Raw genomic sequence first — 10,728 nt, 5'->3', positions numbered from 1 at the left:
TCAAGTATGAGGTTTCCAATATCTTTTCCCTACTCATCCAAGGAATATGGTATACATTGTTATATGAGAGCTTCTTAGGGAAACTCTTTTAAATTGATTTAATTACCATAATCCTCAAAAGAGAGTATGGTAGGGAAATATTTATAGGAGTTTCTAAAGTGTTCACTATTTGTTCATATATAGATGATGTTCTCTAAAATGAGGGTTATAATGAAAAATAAGTAAGTATATGGTTCCATAAATGAGAAATTAAGAAAGAATTGTATATTCCTTTGAGAAATATACAAGCATGGTTGGTGTCAAAAATTATCGCTCGGACTTTTTTGCTCGTAGGTTTTTGCTCGAAAAGTGTGCACATCCCCCTCTGCTCTTTCTTCCTCCATTCCTAGCTACAGTACCTCCTGTAGTGGCTGCTCATCCTGCTCTGCTCTTTGTCCCTCCATTCCTAGCTACAACACCTCCTGGAGCAGCTGCTCATCCCCCTCTACTCTTTCTCCCACCATTCCTAGCTACAGCACCTCTTGGAGCTTCTCTCAACCTTCAGTTGCACCCTCTATACCTTCTCCCTCTCTCTCCCTCTATCGAAGCTGCTCTCTCCCTCCAAGCTGCACTTTCTAGTCCACTATTGCTGTTGTGACCTCTGTACAAGCATGGTGAGGAGACCATACACGTACTCTGTGTCCCACAAGAGCAAAAATGCACTAGGTGAATGGGTGCCTTGCACCTATAGCTTGAATGATTTGATAGTCATGAGAGGATCTAGCAAGTGTCCACATAAGCTTCCCAAGAGCAAAAGAGGTGATCTTTTGCATGAATGGAAGATTTATATCATGGTATGCCATGATAGCTAGACCTTTTTACAAATTATTAGTGGAATTCTTATGGACAGAAGAGTCCGACCAAGCCTTTGAGCTTTTAAAGTGGTGCCTAATCACAGCACCCATCCTTATATCTCCCAATTGGGATATTGATTTTCATGTTCATACTAATGGATCCAAGTATGCAATTGGGTACTGTACCATCACAGAAAGAGAAGCCCTAGCAATGGTGTATAGTGTTAAGAAATTTCGGCACTATCTACTGGCAAATGATTTTGTCTTCTACACCGACCATCAAGCATTGCTTTATCTTGTGAACCATTCGTGTACAACATGAAGAATAACCAGACGGCTCCTCTTGCTTCAAGAATTCAACTCAAAAATAGTGGTTTGCAAAGGTGCCAACACTACATTGCCGATCACATGTCTCGTGTCAAGTCAGGAGAAGCTGCACCTGGATTTGAAGACAACTTACCAGATGCCACACTATTTCAAATAGATGTTGTTCCAGAGTGGTGTGGAGATATCATTGGGTGCTTAATGGCAGGAAGACCACCCCCTAAAATGAAAGCAGTAGATGCCAGAAAACTAATTCTAAATGCTACACCCTATCAACTCATTGCAGGACAACTGTACAAGATGGGCAAGGACCATGTATTAAGAAGATGTGTGATTGATCATGAGATCATGCCAATCCTAAGTGAAGTCCATGAAGGCATTGTAGGAGGACACTTCCAAGGGGAAGCCACAGCAAGAAAAGTCCTCCTCGCAAGCTACTGGTGGCGAAAAATTGTGGGCAGATGCCTATGAATATGTAAAAGGCTGTGATGTATGCCAACGAACTACTAAACCGCAACACCTCAATCCCCTAACAACAGTTGTTGCATAAAAACCATTTGAACAATGGGGGATTGACTATGTGGGTCCCATCCATCCAACAACAAAAAGAACATAGGCCCGCGGCCACTGATTACTTTACAAAATGGGCTAAAGCTAAAGCAGACAAAAAGGTAGATGCTAGAAGCACAGCAAGATTCTTATACGAAAATGTGATCACCCGATTTGGATGCTCCATTGAAATTTTGTCGGATAGAGACAAACTTTTGGCAATGAGGTAATCTAAGAACTCTTGTCTAGCTTTATGGTAATCCATAGAAAAAGCACACCCTACTACCCCCAAGGAAATGGACAGGCCGAATCCACCAACAAAATATTATGCATTATCCTCACCAAGGTAGTAGAACCACAGCGTTCTGATTAGGTAGAGAAACTGAATGCATCCTTATGGGCATACAGAACCACACTCAAGGTTAGTACAGGGAACACACCTTTTCTATTGGTGTACGGCCTTGAAACTGTGGTCCCACTAGAATTTGTAAGACTAAGCCTATGCATAGCAGTACAGGAATGCATGGGAGACCATGAATCCTTGAAAGAAAGACTCTATTAGTTGGAGAAGCATACAGAGACAAGACTAGTTGCCTATCATGCCATGACAACAGAAAAACGCAAAAGAAAGGCATGGTTTGACAGAAATCTTAAAGCTAAAGACATCAAAAAAAGGTGACTTGGTCTTGTTATACAATGCCAAAGTACACTAGGGGAAACTGAACTATCTAGGTCAAGGACCCTACCGAGTAAGAAAGATGAATCCCATCGGAGCGCTGCTGCTAGAAACATTGGATGGAGTCCAATTCAGCATAACCATAAACGGGAGCCGATTGAAGCGATGCAACATCATCACGCAAACCATCCTCGACAATAATGAAGTTTTGGGAACCCCAAGTCTTCAATACTTTGAACTAGATTGTTACTCACGCACTCACTAGCTTATGCACGTTTTTGCATATATAGTTTGCACTAGATTGTTACATGCACACTCACGAGCATATACACGTTTTTGCACATTTAGGAAGACCTAATCAATTTTTAGGGATGATTGAGTCTTAGTTTCCCTATTAAATCCCACAAATAAGAATATAATTAGTCCCTACCTAATCGACACATCACGTGCACTCACACGATCTTACATAGGCACATAATAGATTGCATCAATAATAGTATCACACACTTTCATTCCATACTCTCAAAGCATGCAATGAATTCACAAGCAAGACAAGAAGCTATGCCAAAACTCAAGATGAATTGGCAAAAGAGTCTGTAGCCTCAGCAACGAGACCCCGCCAAACATCAGAACCATCTCCTAAATGTCAAAATATTAGACTTGCATACAAACTTATCTACAAGCTCAATGATACAGGTACAATTGCATCCAACATGTATGCAAGATAGCAAGAAATACCAGCCTCAACAACGAGACCCCCACCAAACCTCTTCCCAAGAAGATTTGATGGCAGAGTCCGTAGCCTCAGCAACAACGAGATCCTCAGCAGCGGCACCAAATGTTGGCTCTTTCCCAGGACTTCCGCAAGAAGAGCAGGGTCTTCTCAGTATGTAGGGTTCCGAGGCTTTTTGTCACCTACAGATATATCAGGGTTGTCGTTTGTAGTACACGTGTAGCTTAGGACCTCAAGTCATATTCCAATGAGAGACGTAGGCTTAAGTGTGGTAAGCAAACATAGTGCATGCATGTGCAAAAGGAACATGTATCATCATGGTTGAGGTAATGAAGGCTTTCGCCTTCATTGGGGTTGCAGGGTTTAGGAGGAGTTTGAGGATTAGAGGGAGGTTTAGGCTTTAGAAGAAGGTTCCAAGGTTTAGAAGGAGGTTCCAGAGTTTAGAAGAGGTTCCAAGGTTTAGAAGGAGGTTCCAGAGTTTAGAAGAGGTTCTAGGGTTAGAAGGAGGATCCAAGGTTCAGGGTAGAGTACATGGTGGAGAACTCGTCTTCCTCATAGATCATGGAGGTTAAGGGTTTAGGAACTAAGGGTTTAGGGGGAGCATATGAGTGGGAGAGGAAGAAGGTGTAAGAGCATGGGGGAAAGAAGAGAGAGGAGGAGGGAGGAGGAGGAGGGAGAAGGAGGGAGGAGGAGGAGGGAGGAGGAGGGAGAAGTAGTAGGAGAAGGGGAGAAGGAGGGAGGAGGAGAGGGAGAGGATGGGTAACAGTGGGTTACAAGGTTGGAGGAGAGGGGAGGAGGAGTTGCAAGGTTAGGACATGCTTTTAGACGTGGAGTGTAGTGAAGCATGGACACTTGTGGCAATTGCTTGGAATACCAAAGTAGAACTCAACACAATGCCCTAAAGAGTGTGGGGAGGAGGGAAGGGGCTGGTGAGGGGAGGGGCTGGTGAGGGGAGTTTGGAGGGCGCTGGGTTGTGTGCTGGGCAGAGTAGTGTGGAGTCAGAGGCACCTGGGCGCTGCGTTGTGGAGGCATGGAGATGGGGCTAGTGTAGAAGCATGCTGCGCTACCTGCACGAAGGGCTTAGAAGCGACCGGCGATGTAGGAGGGGCGGTAGGGTAGAGAGAGAGAGAGAGAGAGAGAGAGGGGGGGGGAAGAGAGAGAAAGAGAGAGAGAGAGAGAGAGGGAGAGAGAGAGAAGAGGGAGGGGGTGGGAAGAGAGAGAGAGGGGGGGAAAGAAAGAGAGAGAGAGAGAGAGAGAGGGTAGAGAGAGAGGGAGACAGAGAAGAGGGAGGCAGTGGGAAGAGAGAGAGAGAGAGAGAGAGAGAGAGAGAGAGAGAGAGAGGTGGTGGAGGAGGGAGAATGGGGGGGGAGGTAGAGATGGAAAGAGGGGGGGGGGAATGGAGGGGGGGGTGGGGGGGGGCGGGGGGGGTGGAGATGGAAAAGGGGGGGGTGGAGAGGGGGGTGGGGGGGTGATGGAGGGGGGTGGAGGGGGAGGGGGGGAAAAACTTGACAGATGGCAAACTTTGACGAAAATCCAAAGGGAGGAAGAGATGGTCCCTTGATTGCTCTCCAAGTCTTTCTCGATGTAACAGGATTGTTGAGGACGAATGGACGATGGGTGGATGGCTAGGTTATCGCTGCAAGATGGGCTTGAAGTAACTCACCATGTGAGGATGGGAGTAGGGTGGTGGTTGATGGAGAGGGAGGAGTATTTTGCGTAGGGCTCGAAATGGGAAAGAGGTTGGAGGCAAGATGTGAAAGAAAAAGTATGAGAGGGATGGGTGCACTTTTATAGGGAAGGAGGGGGAGCTCTGGATTTAATCAAACACATGTGCACCTTTGAGTTTGCCCATGTTTAAGTAGTCAAATACATGTGCAGCTTTGAATTTGTCCACGTTTGACTAGGGAGGTGGTTTCAATTTTTCTTTTGGGTTATGGCATTTTAGAACCTTTAATCATTGTGATTGCCCATAACTTTTGGTGGTTGTGTCAGAATGTGCTTCTGTAAAAAGGAGAAATGTTTAGAATTTCAAGCTCTACACTCTCACAACCATCACATGGTTTGATTTATTCCTTGAGATGCTGTTTTTCTAGAAAACATGCATTTTCCTAAATCAGTAACGAACAGTTTGAGCTAGGATTTTTTTTTTTTTTTTTTTTTTTTATACTGGAGTTGGAAAAAATTTAGCTCTCCTGGTTCTTGAGTGATATGTTCATGAAAGTTCAAAGTAGTTTGTTTTTTACACATACCTGCGTATGTTTACTCGTTACTTGAGACGCTAGTCTCCCCGACAGCTGCGCCAAATATTGGCTCTTTTCCACGGCTTCCGCAGGAAGAGCAAGGTATTCTCAGTATGCAGGGTTCTGAGGCTTTTTGTCACCTACAGATATATCCGGGTTGTCATTTGTAGTATACGTGTAGCTTAGGACCTTGAGTCATATTCCGATGAGAGATGTAGGCTTAAGTGTAGTGAGCAAACATAGTGCATGCATGTGTAAAAGGAACGTGTACCATCATGGTTGAGGTAATGAAGGCTTTCACCTTCATTGGGGGTTGAGGGGTTTAGAAGGAGTTTAAGGGTTAGAGGGAAGTTCAGGGTTTAGAAGAAGGTTCCAAGGTTTAGAAGGAGGTCCAAGGTTTAGAAGGAGGGTCCAAGGTTTAGAGAGAGGTTCTAGAGTTTGGAAGGAGGTTCCAGAGTTTAGAAGAGGTTCCAAGGTTAGAAGAAGGATCCAAGGTTCAAGGTAGAGTACATGATGGAGAACTCGTCTCCCTCATAGATCATGGAGGTTAAGGGTTGAGGAACTAAGGGTTTAGGGGGAGCATAGGAGTCAGAGAGGAAGAAGGTGTAAGAGCATGGGGGAAAGAAGAGAGAGGAGAGAGGAGGATGAGAACGAGGAGGACGAGGAGGGAGGAGGAGGAGGAGGGGGAGGAGGAGGAGGAGGAGGAGGGAGGAGGAGAAGGGAGGAGGAGGAGGAGGAGGAGGAGGGAGGAGGAGAAGGGAGGAGGAGAGAGAGAGGATGGGTTGTAAGGTTGGAGGAGACGGGAGGGGAAGTTGCAAGGTTAGGACATGCTTTTGGACGTGGAGTGCAAGGAAGCATGGACACTTGAGACAATTGCTTGGAATATTATTATAGTAGAACTCAACACAATGCCCCAAAGAGTGTGGGCTTCATTCCATTATGGGGTATTTATACAAGTTGGAGAGCTTCTCTCTCTGCATGTAGGAATTGTAAGACATTCTCTCTTTGCATATAGAACTTGCAAGTTGCATGTTGCATGTAGGAATTGCATGTAGAACTCGCATGTAGAACTTGCTTGTAGGAGTTGCATGTAGAACATGCATGTAGGAGTTGCATGTAGAACTTGCATGTAGGAGTTGCATGTTGCATGTAGGAGTTGTATGTAGAACTCCCATGTAGAACTTGTATGTAGGACTTGCATATAGAAGTTGCATGCATGTAGGAGTTGCAAGTGGAACTCGCATGTAGGAATCGCAAGTAGAACTTGCATGTTGAGGATTCCTAAGAGAGGTTATTTCTAGCCTTATGCAAGTACAAGTGGAGCTTTGCCGCTACTCTACACACACATTCTGTACTACCTAAGTTCATGTTGGCATAGAGACAACATAGCCTTTTTCGGTTTTTTCCATACTCAGCACCTTCGGGGCTGGTGTCTTGTATGAAAATCTTCAAGCATTAATAGAAGGTTCCTTTCTTTGGAAAAAAAAAAAGAGAGAGATTGAATAATAGGAGGAAGGAGATGCCCATGACTACAAAAAGACGACATAAGTCTAGTGATTATTTTGGTTAAAACTGTTGGGAAAACCAATGACAATGCATCTTCATCTCATTTTCCTTATGTTGAGTGAGACACCATCATTTTCGTCTCATTTTCCTTGTGTTAGAGTTTAAACGGTACATCATTCTTTCTCTTATTCAAGAGATCCGTGTGCATTCTTTTTCCAACTAGTTGTCATCTTATTTATGATCATCCTCTGCCGCTGGATCAACCCATCTCTATGATCTCCATAATATTGTATGTGATGGTCAATTATTAGATAGATGGTGATGATGACTGGTTCGAAAAAACAATGTAGCACAAATCATGAATTCTCTAGGAAGAAGAAGAAGAAGTGGATGAAGAAGCCCCCACGATTAAAAGGAAACTAGAGAAGAATTAAGAAGAAGGTGGTGCGTGAGTTTGAAGAAAGAAAATGTAGCTGAAAGCATGAATAAGAGAAAGAAGAAGGTGTGGAGGAAGGAGCCCATGACGTGTAGAAGCAATGAAAATGAAGATAGGTATGCTCATTATCGTTTGTTTTCCCCACATTTCCAACCAAACCCATCGCCATGAAGATGTGGATTGGTTTGAATAAAATGTAGAGGGATCTTGAATAGCATGGGGAGGACGAAGAAGATGCAAGGAAGAGGCCCATCGATGAAGAAAAACAAGAGAGGCTCATGATAGTGACCGGTTTGGTCAAACAATGTAGCACAAATCATGAATACTCGAGAAAGAAGAAGTTGTGGATGAAGAAGCCCCCACGACTAAAAGGAAAGAGAAGAATTAAGAAGAAGGTGGTGCGTGAGTATGAAGAAAGAAAATGTAGCTGAAAGCATGAATAAGAGAAAGAAGAAGGTGTGGAGGAAGAAGCCCATGACGCGTAGAAGCAATGAAAATGAAGATAGGTATGCTCATTATCATCTGTTTTCCCACATTTCCAACCAAACCCATCGCCATGAAGATGTGGATTGGTTTGAATAAAAGGTAGAAGGACCTTGAATAGCATGCGGCGGACGATGAAGATGCAAGGAAGAGGCCCATCGATGAAGAAAAACAAGAGAGGCTCATGATAGTGACCAAGTGCAATGGTCAAAGATGTTGGGAAAATGGCAATTATGACAGAAACGAAGGCAACATTTTTCACGTCGTTGCGTTTAGTCAGCGTCTTAGATTCTCTCTCTTATTCATCACATATATAGACTAAGAAAAAATAAATGAATATTTTTAGTTGTATATGTGACGAGATAAAGCGTGACGAAGGGATTAAATGGTGTCAAAGGGAAAGAAAGGAAATATGGTGGTTGCGGCGGCAGCGCTGTCCTCGCAGCCCCTCGTCTTCTGCTGCTCCGCCGCCTTCCTCCTCTGCCCTCTACCTCGCCATCTCCTTCGTCTCCTCGCCGACCGCCCATCCCGCCTGGGTCGCCAACCGTGACACCCCCGTCTCCCCCTCCGCCTCCCTCTCCCTCTCCGCCTCCGGCGACCTCCTCCTCCTCGACACCACCCGCCTCATCTGGTCCTCCCACACCTCCCACCTCAACGTTTCCCGCGCCCTCCTCCTCGATTCTGGCCACCTCCTCCTCCTCAACTCCTCCAACTCCTCCGTCTGGGAGAGCTTCCAACACCCCACCGACACTCTCCTTCCCCGCCAGCCCTTTACCATGGCCTCCTCCCCCCGCTCCTTTCCCAGAAGCGCTCCGACAGTTTCGCAACCGGACGTTACTCTATGACCTTCACCCCTTCCGGCTCACTCCAGATCTCCCACTACGCGCCTTACCTGACCGTCGGGCTCACCGCCACGGGCAGCTGGGTTTTTTATGAGAACGGAACCATCCACGCTTTCAACAGCCCAGGAGTCTTGCGCTTCCAACTAATTAATGCTGATGACTTCGGCTCCTCAGCTATCCGCAGGGTCACGCTGGACATGGATGGCAATCTACGTATGTACACTTGGGACGGAGCTTTCTCGCGGTGGGTCAGGGTTTGGGTTGCCTTCACAGATGAATGCACCCGCGTCGATCAACTGTGTGGAAATTATGGAGTTTGCACCTACAAACCCATTGGCACTTGTCCACCCGGCTTTTCTGTTGCTGCCTTCCAAATTACGACCTCAACAATTGTTCAACCACCAAATACGTTGTGCTCGACAGCACAAATTTTCCCAGCGACTATCTCAATGTTACGGATGTAACGGAGACGGAGTGTAAGCAAATGTGCTCCGCTCATTGTACTTGTCTCGCTGCCGTCTACTGGCAAACAGGCATTGCAGTCTGCTCGCTCATATCGATGGCAGTTCAGAATGGCTACGCCATTCAATCCCAACGATCTCGTGCCTTTCTAAAGATCTCCGATTCCGATCCTACAAATTTCAGTCCTTTATCCGATTCTGGGGCGAACTGGAGTTCCGTCTCTCTTTGGCAGCCTGCTAATTCGACTGAAGCGCGGCAGGTGCCGCCTAGCTCAAATGAAACGAGTGTTAAGGAAAACGAAAGGCGCACTAAAGTGCTAGTAGTAGCATTCGCCGTGGCGATAGGGTCACAACTGCTCTGCTTTGCCCTTGTGCTTAGCTGCATTGTTCGGAGAACCGCAAGCAAAGTGCGCTATGTGAAGCTTCAGTACGGGGACCTGGCGGGTGTGTCTGCAGCTCCCATCCGGTTTTCCTACAGAGAGTTGGAAGCTGCAACAAACAATTTCACCGAGATTTTGAGACGTCGGGGCTTTGGTAAAGTCTATAAAGGGCGTGTTGCACACGGCAAAGTTGTGGCAGTGAAACGCTTAGAAGGCGTTTCTCGACGTGAGGAACACTTCCGCGCAGAAATTGCTACAGTCAGTAGGATCCATCACGTCAACTTGCATCGCCTCGTTGGATATTGTGCAGAAGACGACCACAGGATGTTAGTGTATGAATATATGGAGCATGGCTGTCTGGATGAAATCTTATTCCAGAAGTCCTCGGCCCATATTGCATTGCATTGGCACACCAGATTTCAGATTTGCGTGGGTGTAGCACGGGGCATCACGTATCTGCACGAGGAATGGTGTAATCCTGGCATAGGGCAATCAAGAAAGAGCTGTCGTCTCATTCTCGATCCACTAGTAGCATGACCCATCTACGACGGGTTACAGACCCGCTTCGCTGGGTCTCAAAGTTGAGACCATAAGTTGCCTTTAATTTCGAGGAATTAAATTTAAGGTTTTATTTAGAACTTTAAGAAATTTTCAAATTGTATCTCCATTCTCTCTCTCTCTCACACACATACAGATCTCAACATTTGTAAACTTTTTATTAAATTTTCTAATCAAATCCAAATGAATTCCTGGGAGTGCATTTATTAAAAATATGATCTAAATTAATTGAATTAAATTGACCGACTATAATCAATCATCACATTAATTATTATATATTGATTTTTCATTTGAAGGTATAAATAAAATATATATTATTTATTTCACACACACACACACGAAGAATTTTTATTTGAACATTAAATTGACGTTAATTAAAGTCAAGTCCTAAAATTGAAGAAATGCAATTTTGGAGAAGCTTGTTTTTAAAGAAGAGGTGTGTGTATGATGATAATGTTTGTATGTTTGCTTAGGAGTGTGTGGGTTTTTTTGTGCATTGTGGATGATTGCATGTGTGTCTATGTGTAGGCCAATGCAAGTGGATGTATGCATCTATATGTCCATGTGCAATCCAATATGATTGTGTACTCATGTACATGTGTGCTTGTGTCCCTATAAGTGTCTGTATATGTTCATGTGATGTATGTGCACCTTTGAATGCACATGGCTAGAATATCTGCACCCATGCACATAAGTGTGTCAATTCC

At 44.9% G+C, this 10,728-nt stretch overlaps 1 pseudogene; it reads left to right on the top strand.

The window, feature by feature from the left end:
- Positions 1 to 8,112: 8,112 nt before the first annotated feature.
- On the top strand, positions 8,113 to 10,000 carry LOC147897985 (G-type lectin S-receptor-like serine/threonine-protein kinase At5g24080; annotated as a pseudogene).
- The last annotated feature ends 728 nt before the right edge of the window (positions 10,001 to 10,728 follow it).

This window comes from Dipteris shenzhenensis, chromosome 10 (genome assembly GCF_047967505.1).
Source record: "Dipteris shenzhenensis isolate YYH24624 ecotype China chromosome 10, Dip_SZ_1.0, whole genome shotgun sequence".
Lineage (NCBI taxonomy): Eukaryota > Viridiplantae > Streptophyta > Polypodiopsida > Gleicheniales > Dipteridaceae > Dipteris > Dipteris shenzhenensis.
The sequence above is the reverse complement of the archived record's forward strand: the minus strand, read 5'-3'. Positions and strand labels throughout refer to the sequence as shown.